Below are 22,258 nucleotides of genomic sequence, written 5' to 3'. Positions count from 1 at the left end.
GTGCCTGGTCCACCCTTCAAAGCAATTTCGGAACTCTTTCTGGAATGGCCATCTGGTGATTATGGTAATATTCAGCACTGAGGCATGTAGCACTTTTTCTAGGATGAGTTCTCAAACTTAACTCGTAGACCTCGTGCAATGACAGCTCTGATGACCATTCCAGAAAAAGTATTCCAAAAGTGCTTTGAAGAGTGGACTAGGCCCTGGCATTGGTGCGTAGCTTCCCAAGGAGCATATCTTGAAGGAGTCACACATTCTGATTTCCAGCAGTGAGGTATGCAGCACTTTTTCTAGGACAAGTTTGTGAACTTAATTGTCTGATCTTACGAAGTTTGGAGATACACTAAAATCAAGAAATGTAACATCCTGCGAGGACAGGAACAAATGAACCTTCCCAACAATCTGTTGAGCGGAGCAAGCTGAAACTTATATGGGTGTATCGGATCAGATTCTGTTGTAGACTGTTGTTTCTTAGAAGTGGAATAATGGGCTGTAACACAGTCTGTCTTAAAACTTTCGTAGTGACCCACGTATACATAGATGTATGTATTTAAAAAACAATATATGTATATACGTGTAAACATAATATATGCCTTTATGTACATGTATTTGTAAACATACACACACACTCATTTTAACTATGCCTTCACCTTTGCAGAGTTCAGACCCTGACCACTGTTCCTTACCGGCTTTTATTAATTTTATAAGGGAGGTTCACAACCACAGATTGTCCGCGTGGGTGACTGAGATAGTGACACCTTTATTTTCTGATGACTCAATGTCCACAAACTTTTTGTCATTCACAAAATTATTATTTTATAAAATTCCTCTTCAGACTCATATAAGGAGTATATGAAGCATAATTAAATTTTGGGTTTAGACTTGGGTCTCATCTCTAAGACATGTTATTGTTTATATGCAACTATTTCAAAACCCTAAATCTGAAACACTTCGGTCCCACACATTTCTGATAAGGGCTAATCCACCTGCACTAGATGTGCAAAATTTTTGTAAGTTTGAAATCATTTTAAAATGGAGAATTAAAAATTATAAAAATTAGAAGGAACTCACCTGTCTGTCGGCATTATTACCAGTTACTTGCTATGTGGTAAAGCCTCAGCTCTTCTTTTGTTCTGGAACCCAGCATGTATCTGAACACCTCGCACAGGATAATGGAAAGACAGCTAAAGTTGTAACCGCTTAGAACCTTTCCAAGAAAATATTTGACTAGTTGAAAGCCCTCACAGGCCAATGAGAATCCAGGCTTTCTGTGTGTATTTGAGGGAATGAGGTACCTTTTCCTAAGAATCAGTTCATTCTGCAGATTTATGTGCAGTGTTGTAGCCTGGCAGGAGTCACCATGAGAGACAGGGATGATAAGAAATGGTGTCTGTCTTTAAGGAGGTTATACCATCCCTCCTTGAATGAGTCCTGGCCAACTTCAGAATGACGGGTTGTGCTACGTGTGTGGTGGACTGTCACGGCCCAGGAGAGAGGGGCCACTGTTAGATTCGTTTTGCAGGAGAAGAGAAGGGTGTCAGAGCAAGTGGCAGAGCAGAAAAATGGGCAAAATGTTCCCTGACAGAAGTGTGTTCTGGGTGAAGAACTCTGTGTAAGTAAAGATAAATGAATACGAAATAGGGAAAGCTTGGTTGTGGGACAGATGTCCAGGAGGACAGAGTGATGTACACATGGACTGCGGCAGCTGGTGACATGTGCAGAAAACCCACACAAAGTGAGTGCTCCAGATGGTGAGATGCCCTGCTCAGGCATTTGCTCATTCCTTGGGGCTAAGTAGGTTCCATTCTTATTTTCAACATTCTTTTTTCTTTTTTTTGTGAGACAGTGTCTCCCTCTGTCACCCAGGTAGAATGCCACGGTGTCTCATAGCTCACAGCAACTCTTGGGCAACTCTTGGGCTCAAGTGATCCTCTTGCCTCAGCCTATAGCTGGGACTACAGGTGCCCACCACAATACCTGGCTAGTTTTTCTATTTTTAGTGGAGACAGGGTTTTGCTCTTGCTCAGGCTGGTCTTGAGCTCCTGAGCTCAGGTGATCCACCTGCCTTGGCCTCCCAGAGTGCTGGGATGACAGGCGTGAGCCACCACACCTGGCTCTAACATTCTTTCTTACTGACAAAGAATTCAGGGAATACTGGCATAGTTGTTCTGTGTCAGGTGTTTGATCCATTTCTTTTCTTTGTCAAAAATCAATGGAGCATCAGGAATTGTGGGCACTGGTCTGCCTCTGAGCAGTCAGAGGGAGATGGTAAGCTGTGACATCCTTTTTCCTGTTCAGCAGTGTGTTCCTTACATTCCTGGTGACGTACCATCATTTTCCTTTAAATCTCAAAGGTTTCCCGAGGCAGGGAGATTGCTTAAGGCCTGGAGTTTGAGAGCAGACTGAGCAAGAATGAGAGAGACGCCATCTGTACAAAAAATAGAAAAATTGGCCAGGCATGATGGCAGGCTCCCGTAGTCTCAGCTACTTGGGAGGCTGAGGCAGGAGGATGGCTTGCACCTGGAAGTTTGAGGTTGCTGTGAGCTGTGATGATTCCACTGCACGCTAGCCTGGGAGACAGAGTGAGACTGCATCTGAAGAAAAACAAAAAAAAAATAAAGTTTTCCACCTAATGTGGTCAGTGAACTAGAACTCTAGGAGAATTCACAGAGACAGTGGCGATAACAAATGAGGCCAGGTGTGTGTCCACATTTTCACAGTTCACATCCCCGGAAGCACGCTCAACTCTGTCTGCATGCATAGGCACATTCTATCTTTGTATGTGTGGAGATAATTATTTGCTTAAATTAAACATGAGTAGCTCATTCTTTGCAAAATTATAGCTGACAAATGCCAAAATGTGGGACTTCTTAGTGTGAAAATAGCTACCCTAGGTAGGGGTTATATTCTAAGTTCTGTACCTACCAGGTACAGCAAGGCAGAATCCAACATTCGAGAGATTCACGTTACTTGAACATAGGAAAAGTTATAAGACATGTATAACTTGTTCAAACCACACATAGTTTTATATTGTGACCTTCTAAAGACTGTTAATGATAAATTAGTTCAACAGATTTCTTTCACAGATTGAATAGTATTCTCCTGAGTTTTTTTTCCTCTGATTTGTGTAAACTTCAAGACTTCCACCTCCTTTTACCCCCTTCTGCTTATCATGATTACAGACTGTAGAACCTTCTCAAGGGAAGTACAGGGGCCCATTTTGAGCCACATTTTGGACGCTAACCTAAATGTCTTAAGGTTGAGAGTTTTTGTATTATTATTATTTTTTTATTATTAAATCATAGCTGTGTACATTGTTGCAATCAAGGGATACAATGTGCTGGTTTCATATACAATCTGAAATATTCTCACCAAACTGTTTAACATAGCCTTCATGGCATTTTCTTAGTTATTGTATGTAGACATTTGTATTCTGCCTTTAGTAAGTTTCACCTGTACCCATTCAAGATGCACCGTAGGTGTGGCCCTACCCATTACCCTCCCTCCACTCTAACCTCCCTCCTCCCTTCCCCTCCCTTGGCCCTTTCCTCATAGTCTTGTTCTATAGTTGGGTTATAGCCTTCATGTGAAAGCTATAAATTAGCTTCATAGTAGAGCTGAGTACATTGGATACTTTTTCTTCCATTCCTGAGATAATTTGCTGAGAAGAATATGTTCCAGCTCCATTCATGTAAACATGAAAGAGGCAAAGTCTCCGTCTTTCTTTAAGGCTGCATAATATTCCATTATTATTATTATGTATTATTATTAATTATTAATAATTATTATTAAAATGAAGTCACTCTCTGGCAAATGAGTAGGAAGCTGATGTGTCCCTGAGATAGTGCAGTGGGCAGAGGCAGTCATAATATCAGCTTCCTAGAGACACCCGATGGAGGGGGGAGTCTAATTGGGGCACCCAGAATCGGGATCAGAGGTGCACCCTTTGGACCCAGCAACCCATTTGAATGAGTAGAGAGAGCATTATAGAAAGTCAGAAGACCCTGATTTTTATGACTCCTCAGCTCTTCATAGTATTCCTGAATGAATAACTTTGCCTTGGGCCTTGGTTTCCTCATCTATGAAATCAAAAGTGTTGTCAAGAAGAAGAATAGAGATGGGGCTGTTGCCAACCTTGAAACCCCATCAAATTACAAGGGCTGAATGTTGATGTAAAGTTCAGTGAATAAACTGCCTTAGAGTTTCCCCTGTCAAATCTGATCATGAAGAAGGGAAGGTCAGAGGCCAGTTTTGGTGGCCGCACCACACCTGTGGTTTACTTTCAATCGAGTGCCTGTTTCACCAAGAACCTAAGCAGGACAGGGCACCAGAAGGCTTCAGTGTCTGTGTCCTCAAATTCCGTTGGTTACAAACAAGAAATCTAAACAGGAATCCAGACGTCGTCCTTCAACTTCACAGAGCATGCGGTGGCACTCAGGTTTCCATGTTGATAAATAGCTCTGAAGTCCTAAAACCATCTTAAAATGGATCCCAATCCCCTGGTTCCACCCCAGCCCAGGTGAGTCCAGTCTGTGGGGTGAGACCTGAGCCTGTGTAAAGGCTCTGCCGGTTCCTGCCAATGAGCCACCCTCATTGAGGCGCCTATTCCAGAAGGAGCAAAAGTCTGAGCAAAGGGAAAAGGAGCAGCTGCAGTTAGGCGAGGCGGAGTCCCGAAGATGCATTGCATGGGGCCTGCATTTGCTGGGGCTCGTTAAAAATTAAATTGCATTCCTGCTCGCTTCGGCAGCACATATACTAAAATTGGAATGACACAGAGAAGATTAGCATGGCCCCTGCGCAAGGATGACAGCCAGATTCGTGAAGCGTTCCATATTAAAAAAAAAAAATTAGGTTGCATTCCAACTTAAAGAAGGTAAAACGTTTTTCCTATCAATATGAGTAGATGGAAAGGCCCACTGCTATGGGCCACTGGTCTCTCTTTGGCGTTTTTAAATACTGCTGAGTCCGTCAGGAGCACGGGTGGCCCCGGCAGTCTCCTGGGTCAGCTCCTCTGTGTGTTTCAGCTGATGTCCTGCCGAGTCTGGTGTAATCTGACTCGGGGTGTCCCACAGGAGTATTGCAGGCTCTTTCCCCCAGGTCAGGAGGATCAGATAATTCTCTCTTTCCCTTTCATAGTTCTTTGCAGACCCTGTAGCAATTAGACAGATTAGTAAGAGAAAAACACACAGAAATTGAATGATGTGTATACTCAAGGGATAACCCAGAGAAATCAGAGCATCTCAAAGAGGTGGCTCAGACCTCAGGCTGAAGTAGCATAGTCTGTTGAAACCGAGAAGGACGGGCGTGGGGAGGTGGCCAGGCAGAGCGAGAGTGAGGTTTGTTACCGGGTTTAGGATTTTATGTAGATTAGGGTTGGTTTAGAGTCATCTTTCTGTTTCTGGTACAGAGGAGGAGATACATGTATATAAATGGAGATTTCCCTTCAAGACATGTTTCCCTTATAAAAAAGTTACTCCTATGTCTGCAGTTTCTCTAACCGGCTCAGAGTAATACTGGTGCCAGAGAGGCATATTTTGGGGTGCACCTTCTCATAGGCTGTGGAAGGTTCAGCTGCTGTGTTCCGCAGCCAGAGCACCCACATATTTAACATTTGGAATGTTGGGGTGTTCTGCCCATCACCTCCCTTGAAGGACCCCATTCCCGTCCGTGTTTGAGTGCTTTATTTGACTCGAAATTGAAGTTCTTTTAATGCTTTCTGGTAAAACAAAGTAAATAGAATCTTGGAATATCATCAGGTCAGGACGATTCACTGTATTTATAGTTCCCGTGTTGCGGAATTTAGGCTTTATTGTTAATTCACCAATTTTTCCTTCAACTTCTATTTCAGTTTCTGTTTTAAGGGCTCTTTCTTCCTTTTGAAGTAACTGGAAAATCCTCGGGACTAAGAGAAAATATTGATGGTTTCAGGAAAATGTGTTGCCTTTTGGTGGGAAGAGGGGGAGGAAATTGGTCAGTTACCAGTTTTTTTTTTTTTTGTTTGTAGAGACAGAGTCTCACTTTATGGCCCTTGGTAGAGTGCCATGGCATCACACAGCTCACAGCAACCTCCAGCTCCTGGGCTGAAGTGATTCTCTTGCCTCAGCCTCCTGAGTAGCTAGGACTACAGGTGCCTGCCGCAGCACCCGGCTATTTTTTTGTTGCAGTTTGGCCTGGGCTGGGTTTGAACCTGCCACCCTCGGCATATGGGGCCGGCGCCCTACTCACTGAGCCACAGGCGCCGCCCAGTTACCAGTTTTAAAAAATGAACCCGGCCCCAGCCAAACTGCAACAGGAAATGGCTGGGTGTTGTGGCGGGTGCCTGTGGTCCCAGCTACTCCGGAGGCTGAGGCAAGAGAATCGCCTAGGCCCAGGAGTTGGAGGTTGCTGTGAGCTGTGATGCTGGGGCACTCTACCAAAGGTGACAAAAAAAAAGTAAATAAATAAAAATAAAAAAAAAATCACTCTTGAGGTTTCTGAGTGCTCTGAAATAATGCCTGCTTGTCCTGGCCCCTCTTCCTCCTCATGGCACCTCTGAAGCCCTATCGTGTGGGCATTTCAGACTCCAGATTCACTATGCTTTGTGATTGAAGCAGTGACCAGACAGCAAAGAGAAAAGTGACCAAATGCAGCTGGTCCAGGTGACAGGGAACACAGATTTTGATGAGCAGTCAGGTTTGGGAATGGCCAACTTTGGTTATGATATCAGCTATAGGTGGTTTAAGTTTTGGATTTAACACTTTCCCTTTCGTGCCTGCGTACCCTGAGTTCTTGAACAGGTGTGTGAAGTTGTAATAAAGGCTAACCCTCCTTTGAGTAGCTGTGTCCGGCTGATAACCTGGCATTTGTCGTGACAGAAGCAGTCAGCATGGAACAGGAAGGCACAGCAGAGAATCAGGGGTCACATCTGGAGGCATTGAAAATTGTGTGTGTGATGATAAATATCTGTTAAGTGGTGTTGTCAGTCATTCACAGCTGAATATTTAAAACTTAGCTTTTACACAGGGATGTTGCAGAACTGAACACGTTAAAGTGTGAGTAAAATGTGAATATCAATGATTTTAGTAGGTCGGCAGTTGTTGGAGTTGCTGTGCCATGGATTTTCATACAATGATTTTATGCCTGATTTGAAATGTGAAATTGAAACCAAGAACATTCAATTTGTGGGGTGCCAATCAGAGTTCCTGGAGAGAAAGATAACACCCGTCAGTGTGTGCGAAGCTTCTGGAGCAGTCCACAGCACACAGGGGTGGTCCTTCCTCCGTGCAGCTGACCTTTGGGGGCCCCTGTGAGCCTCAGTCTGTGTGGAACGCTTCTGCTGGCCGAGGGCATATTTTCCTATTTCCCTCTCAAGGATCACTGAAGAATCAACTGACAGAAGGCAGGTTAATAGAAAAGGCAGATGGATTTATTTGGTTATAGTCTTACCTGATATGGGAGCCTTCGGATTTGAGACACACAGATACAGGGTAACTGTCCATCTTTATGCCTAAGTTCAACCCAGGATGGATAGCCATATAACAATATGATTAGACAAAAATGGTATGCTGTGATGTTAATAGAATGAAGTGGGGGAGCCCCACAAGGGCTGCCTGTCTGGATCCTTCTCTGGATGTGCATCCCTTCAAGCTGGGTGTGGGGCAGGGTCTTCCCTGGAATGGCACTTTCGTGACTTACAATTGACAAGGTTGGTCAGATCATTTCTTTATGACCAGTTTTTACATGGAAAGGTGGGGGGTATGGAGTTAGAGTATTTTTAGGTTTCATGGCTGGCTTTGGTTAAAAGGGTTCTTGTTTCTATGACCCTCCTTGGGGAAGAAGGATTCTAGTTTCTGTGACTAGCCTCAGGAGAGATGAAGGGCCAGAGCAAGTCAGAGAGGAACTTTTGCTTTTGAAGCTGCTTTAGGTGCTTTCATTGTTTGAGCTCCAACACTGGCCTGTGGAACAAAGGCCAGGAAGCTCACCATGTGTCTGTACAGGTAGCGGCTGGCAGGCAGGCTGCTTGTGGGAAGGTCCACTCGCCAGGTGGGTGGATGGTTGGTCCAGAGGGGATGGACCAATGGGCCTGGTGGTGGAGAATGGAGAGGACGTCTCATCTCAGCACACAGCAAGGGTGTCCATGTCCTTAGCAGAAAGCTGGCATCATGGCTACAGGCTAGAGGGGTGGTGTGGGAGAGGCTGGTGGAAGACAGTGGGCTTGTGAGCTGAGCCCAGAAGGACCACCACGGTCATCAGTGTGTGTCCCCTATGGCAGAGCTTCAGGAGGAATAGGATGAAGCTGGCATTTTCCAAAAAAATCATTCTGGCCACTTCATGGAGGATGACGGATGGTGGGTGGTGTTCTGAATATTTGAGATAGCTACAAACACCCAAGGAAGAAAAGTGGGTTATCTAGACCAGCTGGGGAATATCTATAGACGAGGGTACCAATAATAAAAAAAATCCAACACATTGAGCATCATATTAAGCCTCAGTTTGTACGGAAAACGTTCTGTAATGTCAGCATGAGACCTTACAAGTGTTCACAGAAACACCTTTATAGGAGCTATCATACGGCACCCTTTGCCTGTAATTTCCTTTGACTAGGTCTTTAGAAGAATTTATTATTTTTGGCTGTTGGTGGGACCAAGAGCTTCCAAGAAAGAACACCAAACATGATGCTGCTATAGATAGGTTGTTAATAAGACAAATTCAGGCTGGTTGCTTGTCTTTTTCCAAGGTGGAAAAGAGGAAAAGAATGAGATAGAATTAGAGATAAACTTTAACTGATTATGGAGATACTTGGGCTGTGTGTAAGTGAGAATTCTACTGCTTTTAAAATGATTAACAAAGGGTAACATCATTTGGAGAGATTGAGGGAACTCTATGCCTTTGGCCCAGGAGGCAAATGGCTTCGGAATGCTTGAGTTGGTTGTGGCAACCAACCAATGTCTGTTGAGTGCTCATTGGTTAAGGCCAAATGCTAGACTGACAAGACTAAGATCCACTTGTACAAAGAGATGCCTGTTCTGATGGGAGAGAAGAAAAACACAAGGTGCAGAAAATAATATAAGTACTCTTGAGAGAAGCATGAAGCTTTACATCTGCTGGGCGAGAGAGAGTTGGTGGGAGGGGAGAAAGAGAGCTCCCATCAGTAATCAGATCTGAAAGACCATCTTAAAAATGGGCCAGCCTCATGTAGTTACAATGTAGACAAGGGGAGAACTCTAGGTGGCCATCTTCCTTTGGAATCCACAGCATGTCAGCAGTATGGTGATGAGTAAGTCCTGGGTGCTAGGATATGTGACATTCACTCTACACAGGGTCCAAATTGCCAAGTCACTGCTAGCTTTGACAGTTTGGCTGTGATGAGTGCTGGGCTGTCATTGGAAAGATACCAGAACTGAACTGTTATTGGATGGATGCGAGCAGAGCTGGGCTGTCATTGGATGGATGTGACCGGAGCTGGGCTGTCATTGCATGAATATGATTAGAGCTGGGCTGTCATTGGATGGATGTGACCGGAGCTGGGCCATCATTGCATGAATGTGGTTAGAGCTGGACTGTCATTGGATGGACGCGATCAGAGCTGGGCTGTCATTGGATGGATGTGATCAGAGCTGGGCTGCCATTGGAGAGACATTATCAGAGCTGGGCTGTCATTGGATGGATGAGGTCAGAGCTGGACTATCATTGGAAAGATGTCATCAGAGTTGGGCTATCATTGGAAAGGTATCATCAGAGCTGGGCTATCCTTGGATGGATGCCATCAGAGCTGGAAGGTCCCTAGGGTGTGTGTCAGCTGGATGGATATGGACCGCCTGAGAGTGAGAGGGAAGCAATTGGTGCAGTTGGTGATTGACAACATTGAATGGTTCTCAAGGAAGTAGAAGAGACTTAATGGTGGCAGTGTGAGCAGACAGGAGTCTCTGTGGGAGATGGGATTTGCAAGTTGATATGAGGCAGGCTGTGAGAAGATGGTTTATAGGGTTTGAGTCTCGAGCAGCAGAAAAGTGATCTGGTCTTGTCCACTTTGGGAACTTGGGCATATGGCTCAACTCTCCTGAGCCTGCAATCTTTTTCTTTTCTTTCTTTTTTTTTTTTTTTTTTGAAACAGAGTCTCACTCTGTCACTCTGGGTAGAGTGCAGTGGCATCACAGCTCACAGCAACCTCAAACTCTTGGGCTCACCTGAATCCTCTTGTCTCAGCCTCCTAAGTAGCTGGAACTACAGGCACCTGCCATGACACCCGGCTAGTATTTTTATTTTTAGTAGAGACAGGGTCTCTCTCTTGCTCAGGCTGGTCTCAAACCGTTTAACGCAAGGGACCCAACCACATTGGACTCCGTGCTGGGATTACAGGTATGAGCCACCACACCTGGCCAAGCGTACACACATGCATTCTTCACGGCAGTTGTGAGGATGAATCTATTACTGTATGGTGAAACAGAGACAAACTCCGAGTTCTGAGGGACTTGCATGTGCTGTGGCACAAGACGAGAGGGCTCAGGGGATGAACTAGGGGTCTGGGAGGCTGTGGTTCTCTCTAGATTTTTGCTTGATCGCTCCATCTTCATCCACATCCTGATCAGTATCCTGCTCCCTTGGTGGGTGTGCTTCCTTATTCCTCAGGGTGGGGTTCCACCTTGCCTCCTGCACACACCCCATGTCCAGGGGGAAGAGCATCAGGAAGTAGTGTTCAGCTGCTGAGAGTTATTTTGCAGTTTGTATCCTCTGGGCCCTTAGGAGAAAAAAAAAATCAATGACAATCTTACACTTTGAAGATGAGACTTTACTGTTTTCCTTGCTTCAATTCGGAGTATTGATCAGCTCATGTATAGCTGGAGTAGGGTGTATTTGCTTCAGGTATGGGGATTCCTTCATGGCTTAGATTTCCATTCTAATTGAAACCCAGGTCTGTTTTGACAGTGGTTCGGTGTGCTTAACTGCGGCTTGTTCCCAATGCATTTTGCCTTTTGTGTCTGTAAGATGTAGCAACTCTAGAAATTTTAGAGTAATCTGTCTAGTGTTGAGGTCACAGTCTACATTATAAATGAGTTGCAATAAAGAAGGCTCATATGCCGAACCACGGATATTTTTAATATTTGTGCTGATGGCTGGACCTACTTTGCGTGCAAGGCAACAGATGATTCAGGCCATGGAGACATCAGAGTAATCTACTTACTTATTGTGAGTATATGACATTATCGTAGGTCCAATGCAACCAACCAGTGTACACTAACTACATTTTCTAACATTTCACTGTCTATACAGTATAACCTTTGTAAGCTGACCACTTGGACTGTAACAAACTGGTCAGCATATGGAGGTGGTCAATGTAAGGAACTCCATTGAGTACATGTGATGTCTGTCCTGTCTGTGAAAATTAGGTCAACTCAAGGAGGTGGTCAGTGTAGGGAGGGGATGGAGGTGGGGTCAATTGTGGAGGTTCTACTGTATTTTTATTTCAAGAACATAATTTTATGTGCTTTATAAATGGTTATTATTTCATAATTTGTTCAACACAATCACCAAATGCTAAGTCCTGTCCTTTTAGTTCCTGACTTGGCACTTAAGGACTTATTGTCATAATTTGGCATCTTTGTGCAAGTCTTATTACACTGTGTGGGTTTTCTCTCCTCTCCCTCCTGGATGTAGCACATCCCACACGCAGCTGCAGGGGAAAATTCTGTCACCATGATATCTGCTGCTCTGTTTTCTGCTCGGTTCTTAGAGAGGCTCCTGAGGACCTGCCAGACTCAAAGTTAACTTTGCAGCCTGGAAATGGTTGCTTCAAATGATTGCTTTTTTCTGTTCTTTCTCAGATTTTTTTCTGTCCTCCTTAATCACCAGCTCAAGGCTCCCACATTTTCTGCTGCCCGGGTCTGAGGACGGGGTGGTGAGCCCAGCTTGCCGGCCTCAGAGAGCCATGGTCTGTCCTGGCACTCTGGCTGTGTCGTTCGACCTCCCTCCTCCCTGGTCTTTGTGGAACTTCTCACGGTTCTCCCCTGACTTCTTTTTCTCTTGTCTGCGCGCCCTGAGTGCAGACTCATCTAACCAGACATCGTTTTCTGTACCTAACTGCTGTGTGGCTCTTTGATTTTTTCACCTGCTGCTTTGTGGGGGGATGTGTTTTCTCTCCTTTTGAGGCAGTGATGTTTTCTTTTCTCTGTTCTAGGTGTCCATGTTAAGTTCTTCATGGCTTCATATTTGTCTTTGACTAATGTTTATCAAATTCCCCTTGTTCACTAGGGACAGTCCTAGGGGATTTTTTTTAAATGCACCTTTAATAATTACTAACAGTGATAATGATTAACACAATAGATTGGGACATTATTCTATTCCAGACAGTATATGTCATCTCACTTCATCTTCAGAACAATGCTACAGGCAGAGACTTGGCTGAGGCTCTTTGTGCAGGTGCAAACTGAGGCTGAGAGCAGCACCGTGCATTGCTGCGGGGGATGCAGGCCGCACACCGAGTGTTCCCTGTGTGAATGATCACCTGGCGGCCTGTGTTAGGATTTCCTTCTGGGCCAGAGTCTCCCAGGGTGGCCACCTCAGCCCTGCAGGGCAGGCCTACCTCAGGAACACGCTGTGGCTATGGCCTGCGCTGCTGTTACCCCCGCAACGGCCTTGTCTGATCCCCAGCCGCTCTGCTGCTCTCTCCTCCTCCTTGGTCTCCTCACTGGAGGGTTTTCTTTGTTTTTCAGGTATAGACGTGCAGTAAGAGGCTGCGCACTTGTGCGTAAGCTCAGATCAAGGCAGAGTTGTCTCTCCCAGCACAGGGCCGTCACCTGTCCTCGGGCACTAGTGTATCCCCTGATGTGGCCGAGAGCCCCCAGGTGCCCTGGAAGAACTTTTTCTTTTTTGTGAGACAGTGGTGTCACTGTTGTTGCTGCCCAGCCAGCTTCATCTACCCGCTGCCTAGAGAAAGCCAGCATCTGGAGACAGCAGAGTTTACAGCAGAGAAAGAGTTTATTCTGCTAAGCGGGAGATGGGAGACATTGCTCAAATCCACCTCCCTGAGAATTCTGGAGACAGGGTTTTTTAAGGCAGTTCGGTGGGTAAAAGATTAGGCATTCAGGCTCTGCTGACCAGCTGCTTTGAGGTCAGAGCCCTTAGCCCCTTTGGTGTGAACTGCTGTCTGAGTGGTCAGTTACTGGACCTTGGGTGGGGGTTCTAAGACCAGCTGAGTCAGTTCTTTGGTCTGGGTGGGTCCCTTCCTGGAATGCAGGCCCTGGAGGATGTCTCAAGAAACTATTCTAGGTGGGCGGCGCCTGTGGCTCAGTTGGTAAGGCGCCGGCCCCATATACCGAGGGTGGCGGGTTCAAACCCAGCCCCGGCCAAACTGCAACCAAAAAATAGCCGGGCGTTGTGGCGGGCGCCTGTAGTCCCAGCTTCTCGGGGGGCTGAGGCAAGAGAATCGCTTAAGCCCAGCAGTTGGAGGTTGCTGTGAGCTGTGTGAGGCCATGGCACTCTACGAGGGCCATAAAGTGAGACTCTGTCTCTACAAAAAAAAAAAGAAACTATTCTGGGTAAAGAAGCCAATTGAGGCAACAGTGGTTATTATCAAGCAAATGAGGGGACAGCGGCTCCTTAATCTCATTATTTCAACTAAGCCTGCTCCTTCACAGGGTTCTGGGGGTCCTCACTCTTGTTCTTGCCTTGCACCCCTTCATGGCAACCTCCAACTCTGCCTCAGCTCTCAAGTAGCTGGGACTGCAGGTGTCTGCCATCCACTTGGGTAATTTTTCTGTTTTTTTTGTAGAGACAGGGTCTTGTGCTTGCTCAGGCTGGTCTCGAACTCCTGGTCCCAAGTCATCCTCTTGGTCTCTAAGAGTTCTAGGATTATCAGCACCAGCCACGGCACCAGCCCTTGCGGAACCTTTTTGCTGTACCACTCTGATATCTGTCCAGCCTTTCCCCTGCAGCCCCTGGGCGGAACTTTCTGGTGGCCTCCTGAATTCAACACAGCACTCTGCAGCTGGCAGAGATGACTCACCGTACTGGGCCAGCCTTGTTGGTCAGGTCTGTGTCCTCTCTCAGCTATGGCCACGGGCTCCAGGAGGTCCTCTGCCTGCACTATCCGGAAGGCTGCCCTTTTCTTCATCCCATGTCCTTGGTGGGTGGCCTTGGGCTCCACAGAATGAAAAAATAAGGTTTTCTAAAGAGAGTCCCCTTGCGGTCTCCTCCTCTGCCACTGGCCCTTCCTCTACAAACAGGACTTCTTAGACATGTGTCCTGTCCCTGTGGCAGCCTGGCTGGGCTACTCTCAGCTGAGAGGTCACCCTACCTGTAGTCAGGAGGACCCAAAGCCTGTTCCCACTCATGTCCTCAAGCCCAGGACCTTTTGGTTAGCGAGCCTGGCTCTCTGACTTCTTATAAAGCTGAACCCTTCTCTATGCTGCCCCAGCCCTGGAATTCTGCCCTGGCATCTTCCTGCCTCCGGCCAGTGGCCTTGCCCCTCCCAGCCCCTTCCAGCCTCCTGTGTGGCCAGCATGGTGCAGCCTGGGATCGTGCAGCCCAGGGTACTGGGCTTTCGTGACTGGCATTACGTTTCCCTCTGAAGCCTGAGCTTCCTGTCCCTCTCCTCAGATTGTGCTCTGGCCTCTGTGTCTGCTCCTTGTGCTGTCTGCTGGTCTCTGCCAGGGCACCTCCTCTCCCTGCCTAGGTGCAGAGGCAGGCCTCTGCTTCCTCTCCACCCCTCCCGGCCTTCCCCACCACATCCTGCATGCGGATAATACCGCTAACTCCTGAGGGCCAAGTTCACATCCTAAATGGCCAAGTGGAGGTTTGAGCACTGTAAATATAAAATAGAACTCGGGAGTCATTGGCTCTGGGCTCCCTACTCTCTCCAGTCCTTGTTAGTCAGAGAGGACGGCCTTGGGGATGCCTGCAGCATCTGTGCAGACTGGGTCCTGCCTCACCCCAGTTGCAGCATCTCCATCTGGACCCTCCTGCCTGACCTCCTTTCTTGCCCCCCTTGCTTTTCACATGGGAGCCAGAGTGACCAGAAAATCATTCTATTCTCTTTTTCCCAGCCTGTGACGTGGACATCCTCCCTATCCTTTATGTGGTCTGCTTGCTGTGCACCCCCATCCTGGCTCTCAGCTCTCACCTGCAGTCTCACTGATGCACGGAGTTTGCACCCCTCAGGGCCTTCACACCTACTCCCGGGCCTCCCTGCATGCCCTGTGCTTGATCAACGCTAAGCTCTCTGCTTCTCAGTATTCAGATCTCTCTGCAAATGGCTCCTCAAGGAGCCCTGCCTGTCTCTAAACAGCAGCACTGCTCCATCCAGTCCCCTCTCCCCACTCACTTTGCTGTAGTTTTCTTGAATTGACAAGTGTCAAAATTGCATTATTTAATCCTTTCTTTATTTCTTTATATTCTCTGCCCCATTGGAAGATGATGCACTGGGGCAGGTGGTTCCTCCTGCTGCTGAGTAGAGTAAAGGCTTCCTCTACTGTAGCTGCTGCGGGAACAACCCAGGGACGGGCTCAGGTCGCCTCCACAGGTTTGGGGGCTCACACTGGCTGCTCCCACTGTGACGTTGACCTGGTGAACTTTGGCTGAGAAGGAGGTGGGGTGGGGGGCAGACGAGGGGGCATAGGCAAACCTGGGTAGGAGTCAGCACTAACTGCTGTCGTGCAAACACAATAGCACACATCCATGACCAGGAACAAAGAGCCGTGAGCAGCGGAGCTGGTGGGGTTGGGACGTGCCGCATCTGTCATGAAGCTGTAACATGTGTGATCTGCACGTCACCATCCCAGGTGCCAGAGAGCCAGCAGAGAGGAGAGAGTCCCTGTTATCTGGCCGAGTCTGCAGGGAAATCTAACCTACTGCTCAGGAAATGCCCAGTAGAAAAAAAATTCTTTAGCCATATGAACAATGTCCCCCCAAACATCTTTAAAACAAACCTAGGGATGCACTTTATTGGCCCTTCCCCATTAACATAAGCTGGTGGCATCCTTCCAAAAGGACATGTGTGGAATCCTTTTGCCAGAGGCACTGGCTTTATGATGGTCCAGATTTGTTCTGGAGTAGATTTTCTTGAACTTAATAGAATGCACCAAAAATTCAAAAGGTACTGGCAGACTGCAGCCAAGCTCACGAGGCATAATGCATGCTTAGATTAAAGGCCATGACAAAAACAGTCTTCTCGGGGATCTGAGCAATGCAGGAAAACATCGAAGCATTATCCATTAATGAAGTGAAAAGACAGCCTCTTCAGTGGGAGAAAAAAAATCCAAATTGCATGTCTGATAAAGGATTTGCCTCTAGTAGGTAGCACATGGGAAGAACTCTTAAAACTCCATAGTAAGGTGAACAACTGAGTTGAAAACCAGATCTTTCTATCAGTGTTTCCCCCAAAGGTTGGCAACACCGAGTGCTGGCAGGCGTCTAGGGGGATGGGAGTCTTCATGCATTGCTGGTGCAAACATAAGATGATTGTGAAACACTGGACAATTTCTTAAGAGCTTAAATGCAGCGTTACCGTGTGACTCTGCAATTCCATCTCCAAGTCTCTGCCCAAGAGAAATGAAAATACGTGTCCGCATACTAAGGCATCTGTACAAATGTTCACCACAGGGTTATTTTTTAACAGTCCACAACTGAACGACACCAATGTTTATCACCTGATGGACGAGCAAACTAGCACACGGCACATCTGTCCAGTGCGGGACTGTCTAGCAGTGAAGGGGGTGGACACGCAGCAACGTGGAGCTCTGGGAGGGAAGCCAACACACAGAGACCGCGTAGCGTAGGTCCCTTTACATAAGGAAGGACTTGCCTGGGGATGAAGGGCCAGAGTGGCTGCAGAAATGCCTGAGGGAGCTTTTCTGGAGTGATGAAAAATTTCCAAAACTGGTGATGGATGCCGGACTGTATATATTTATAAGAAATTACTGGACAGCACTCTAGAAGGGATGACTGCTGTGGCTATAAACTATACCTCAATAAATTATTTTACAGAAGTAAAAAAAGTTCGTATGGCCATTGACTTTCAACAGAGAGGAAAAAAATTAATTTCATGTGGAAACAGTACAAAAGATCAGAATATGTGACAGTCATAATAGTAATAGCTAATTGGTATCAGGTGTGTGTTGGCTGTGTGTCCTTAACTTGCTCTGTCTAATTAGCCTGTGGAAAAGGTGCTATAGTTACCGTCGTTTTACAGATGAGGGCCCTGAGGTACAGAAAATCTGGCTGGGAATCTTGCCTCAGCGCATACAACTTGTAAGTGGTAGAGACAGGATTTGAACCCTGAAGGTCCCAGCATTTTGGCTGGCGGTCAGGGACTGCATGGACTAACCATGCCATCTTCCACCTCAGGGCTCTGGCGTGTGACTTTTCCTCTGCTGAAACTCTTGCAGGCCTTGCTTCTCTGGGGTGATTCAGCCCACTTTGGAGTTGAGTTTCACTGCCTGTCCACTGGAGATTGCTTTCATCCCTCCCGGTGTGGGACAGTCCCCTCGTCCTGCAGTGCCCAAGGACCCAGGACTCTCCTGTGTGAGGCGGCAGCAGACCTGTGTCCCCTGGAGCGCACTGCTGTGCCCAGGCTGTGTGATGTGTGCCTGTGCTGGGTGTCAGTGGATGGCTTGGTCACTGTCCTCTGCTGACCCTGTCTTTCTGCACCATCATTTTTAGGGAGCCAACTGGGACATAGCATGCATTTCTTAAGGGTGGTTGTCATGTAGAACCATCATTTTACTCTTTCTGTAAAAGATGAAAACTCTAAAACAGTGGTTCTCAACCTTCCTGATATTACTGTGATGTATTTTCATTGTTACAAAGAGGTTGCGACCCACAGGTTGAGAACTGCTGCGCTAGAAGAATGTGAACATTTTTCTCCTGTAGAGCGCCCCTAGGGAAAACTAGTATTTTAGGAATTTTCTTGGAAGTTCTAATCTGGTAATGTGTAAGAGACTGGGCATCCTAGTCTTAAAATCTGAAATCCAAGCTCTGATAGGCTTCAAAGTCTGGAACTTTTAGAGTGTCAGCATGATGCTCAAAGGAAGTGCCCACTGGAGCATTTCAGATTTCGAATTTAGGGGTTGGGGATGTTTCAATAGGTAGAATGCAAATATTTCCAAATCTGAAAAACCTAAAATCTGAGACATTTCCGGTGCTAAGCATTTCATGGAAGGGTGCTCAGGCCATATGGCATTTTACAGGAAGCTCTTTCCTCCCCTCTTCTGTAGCCTTCTCGTCCTGTTAACTTCTGCCCCTTCATTACCCTGAAACTCTTCCTGCTAAAATTGGTTACCTATTTGCCAAATCCAGGGATGTCGTTCAGGCTTGTAAGACTGGATCCCTCTCGGAGCATTTGACACCTGATCACATGGCAGTGAACCCTAATTAAGTCTGCGGCTGAGAAATGTGCCTTGCTCTGTGTGGCCTTAACCATCTCAAGAGCTTCATTTCCAATAATAAATTTATCCTTTTTTTCCTGGATCCACATTCTCACCTTTTCTGTCACCTAAGACAGAAACTCGGGACTCCCTTGACCCCTTGCTGTCCCTCAGCCTGTGTCTCTAATTAAGACATTCACTCGGAGTGACTCAGTGTCCTAGATATTTCTGAAGTCTCTGCCCTCTTTTCTGCCATAAATGACATTTTGTTTCAATTCAACATGTTGCCATGTCTTACCTAGGTTTTATAGCCATTTCCTGACTGGCTCCTTTGCATCTGGGTGTGCACTCTGTCCTCTCTGCTGACATCAGAATATAACTGCCATTCAAAGAGACTTCTGGGAACACAATGTCCAGCTCCTCAGACTGGAACCTCATCCACACTTCTCAGTGCAAATCCCCCTTCTCCACGAACCTCCTCCAGCTTCCTCCACAGATAATTTCTCTTCTCTGATCCTATAGCACAGTGATTTTCAACCAGTGTGCTGAGAAAATATTTAAAGATCATTAAGTAAGTTATTTTCAAAAGAAGTTCAAAGCACAGTAAGTATGATTTTTAACTTTTTTTTTTTTCCTGATCAACATAATTTCAGTGTGCTGCGGAAGTTTAACTATAGGTTCAAGTGTGCCGTGAGATAAGATGACAGACGAATGGCCAACAAACACATGAAAAAATGCTCATCAAAAAAAAAAAAAAGAAAAAATGCTCATAATTCCTAATCATCAAAGAAATGCAGATCAAAACCACTCTGAGATAATCACCTAACTCTTGTGAGATTAGCCCACATCACAAAGTCCTGCCTCTACGGATGCTGGCGTGGATGGGAGAGAAGGGAACACTTTTGCACTGGTAATGGGTCTGCAAATTAATACAGTCTTTATGGAAAGAAGTGTGGAGAATTCTCAAACAACTAGAAGTTGACCTTCCATTTGATCCTGCAATCCCATTACCCAGAAGAAAATTTTTTTTTTTTTTTTTTTTTACCACAAAGACATTTGCACTAGACTGTTTATTGCAGCTTAATTCACAATCACCAAGATGTGGAAGCAACCCAGATGCCCATCAACCCATGAATGGATTAACAAGCTGTGGCATATGTACACCTTGGAGTATGATTCAGCCATAAAAAAGAGGGAGACTTTACATCTTTTGTGTTTACCTGGATGGAGTGAAAACATTCTTCTTAGTAAAGTATCACAAGAATGGGGAAAAAAGTGTCCAATGTACTCAGACTCATATGAAACCAATATATAAACGACTACATTCCTACATGATAGAAAAACACAATATAGTCTAGCATGGGGGATAGGAGTGGGGGTGTTTGGCGGGGTCTCACCTACTTTTTGCACACTTGTGAGGGTGTTCAGCACACCCCGGGTGAAGGGCTCAACTACAACTTGAACTTCACTTTGGAAATGAGAATGTAACCTAAATATTTGTGCCCTCCTATTAATCTGAAATAAAATAAAATATACAAAAGGGTGAAAAACTCTGCTATAGCATTTGGTACATTTTTGTTAACATGTATCTCTCTCCTCTGTGCAATCTCATGTTTCCCTGATTCTTTTCCCTTGATTTTTGTGGGAGCCTCCAATGTGAAAACTACATCCTCATCTTTGCTGGTATTCCCAACTTCTTGCACACTGGCCAGCACATAGCTCGCTGAGGTGTGGATAGAGGAGGATGGTTGGGAGGCTGAGCCTCCCTTTTATTTTCATGCAGAGTGTCTGTATACACGGATTTAATACATATTGGCTGAAAGGATCTCCACTGAATGAATGAACAGGTGATAAATGAACGGGTGAGCTCCACCTTTTCTTCCTTGTTGATCACTTCATCTCACTCATCCCAATTTTGCTTTGTTGGTCTCTTTGCGCTTGGTATTTATGTTTATAAGTAAAGTAAGTGCATTTACTCTTATCTTCTGGTCATTTTATTTTATGTTGTATAAAAAAATTAGCAGATTGCATTTTTTTGATGCAAACTTTTTTCTCCCTAACTGCAGTTTTTACATTTCTTTGTACACATTAGGTGCTAAATGAATGCTTGGTGAAGAAATGAACACATTAACAAAGTATACTATGCCATAGCAGGAAAAGAACTGGAAAAAAAGATTCTAAAGCTGTAGATGAATGTTACCTGGCTTTTTGAAAATAACAGCTAAGTACGAATTTCTAAGGAAGGTTATCTGGGCTCTTGGAATACCTCTGTGTGAAGAACTCTTGTGTATGAAGATTTCATGAATAAGTATATGTCACGTTTAGTTTCTTCTACACACATGGGGAATATTGCTTTAGGGGCTGTGCCCAGTTCAATTTTTGTGCTGAGACCCCAGTTTTGAAGGTGGGTAAAGCCTGAGGCTTCTTTCTATAGAAATGGACTAACATTGAATGGAGTGGGGCATTTTTTGTTTTATTTAACATCTCTCTTATTGTGGGGAAACTGCAGGCTTTCTGTTGTTTGTTTTATGTTTTTAAGTTTTTTTATGAATAATTGTGCATATTTAAATAACACCGTGTTCATAACATGGGAGTTTTGAACACCCATGTAACTGTCTCCCGTCAAGGAGCTGAACGCATTTATTGCTCCCAGAAGATTTCTGTTGTTCCTTTGTAATCTTTTCCTCTCCTGTTTCCACCCCACCTCCTGTCCACACTGACTGGTGATTCCTAGCAATGTTTTATGTATTCAGTCATATAGAATGTCCTCTTGTGTGTCTGGATTTTGGGGGAGGTTGGAGATTTATCTGTGTTTGAGTGTGCACCCGTGGTTTGTGCTGTTTGGTGAAGGGTGTTTTGTTGTACAGGAATACCAGAGTTTGTTTATCCATTCTTCTGTTGGACATTTGGGCTGAACTATGTTTGTGTCTCCCTAGAGAGACAAAAATTCCATATATTAAAATTTCAACTCCAGCGTGATGGACTGTGGTCTGAATGTTTCCCTTTCAAAATTCAGGTCTTGCCATATGAAAGTGTTAAGAGGTGGTGTCTGTGAGACGCAATTAGGCCTTGAAGGTTCCTCCCCGTGAAGGGGATTAGGTGCCCTTACGAAGCTTATAAAGGGTCTCGGTGGTGGAGGGGGTGGCTCTCTCATGCTCTGCCCTCCTCCAGGTACAGGAGGGAGCCCTTACCAGTGCTGGCATCTTGACGTTGGACTTCCAGCCCCCAGAACTGAGGAAATAAATTTCTATTGTTTGTAAATTACCCAATCTTAGGCATTCTGTTAGAATAGCGCAAATAGTCTAAGGCAGAAGTTGGCACCAGAAGAACACCATGTTGCTCTAACAAGTATCCACCCTGGCTAGGCATCTGTGGTCCCAGTGACTCGGGAGGCTGAAGTAGGAGGATCATTGGAGGCCAGTGAAGGCTGCCGTGAGCTGTGATTATGCCACAGTACTCCAGCCTGGGTGATGGAGCAAGACCGCCCTCATCCCCAAATAAATAAATAAATAAATAAATAAATACAATTAAGAAAAAACAAAATACCTAAAAATGTGGAAGTGGCTTTGGAACTGGGCAATAGGTAGAGGCCAGAGCAATTCTGAAGTGAATGCTGGAGAAAGCTTGGGTTGCTGTGAATGGAGTGTTAATGGTGAAGGCTCTGGAGGAAGAAAGAGCAGCAGGGAGCACCTCCTCTTTCTCAGAGATTAGTTATCTGGTCCTGATGGTTATAGTCACTCAGATGAGGTCTTGAGTGGAAATCAGAGACTGAAGGAGAGGCCACTTTGTCATAAAGTGGCAAAGAACTTGGCTGTATTACATCCATGTGCTAGGACTTTGTCCAGGGCAGAAGTTGAGAGCAGAGAACTAGGACATTTGGCAGCTTGGCAGAGGGTTCAGGACCCTGCATGGCTTCTCTC

At 45.7% G+C, this 22,258-nt stretch overlaps 1 protein-coding gene and 1 non-coding gene across 3 annotated transcripts in view; both read left to right on the top strand.

Annotated features, from left to right (window-relative positions):
• The window catches only part of GABRB3 (gamma-aminobutyric acid type A receptor subunit beta3), a 282,305-nt gene that overhangs the window by 58,003 nt on the left and 202,044 nt on the right, over nt 1–22,258 (top strand). The gene's annotated exons all lie outside the window — the stretch shown is intronic.
• Nucleotides 4,732–4,838, top strand: LOC128580039 (U6 spliceosomal RNA). Its single transcript, XR_008378400.1, has one exon. It is a non-coding gene; the product is annotated as a U6 spliceosomal RNA (small nuclear RNA).

This window comes from Nycticebus coucang, chromosome 2 (assembly GCF_027406575.1).
Source record: "Nycticebus coucang isolate mNycCou1 chromosome 2, mNycCou1.pri, whole genome shotgun sequence".
Taxonomy (NCBI): domain Eukaryota; kingdom Metazoa; phylum Chordata; class Mammalia; order Primates; family Lorisidae; genus Nycticebus; species Nycticebus coucang.
This window is presented reverse-complemented; position numbering and strand designations above follow the sequence as displayed.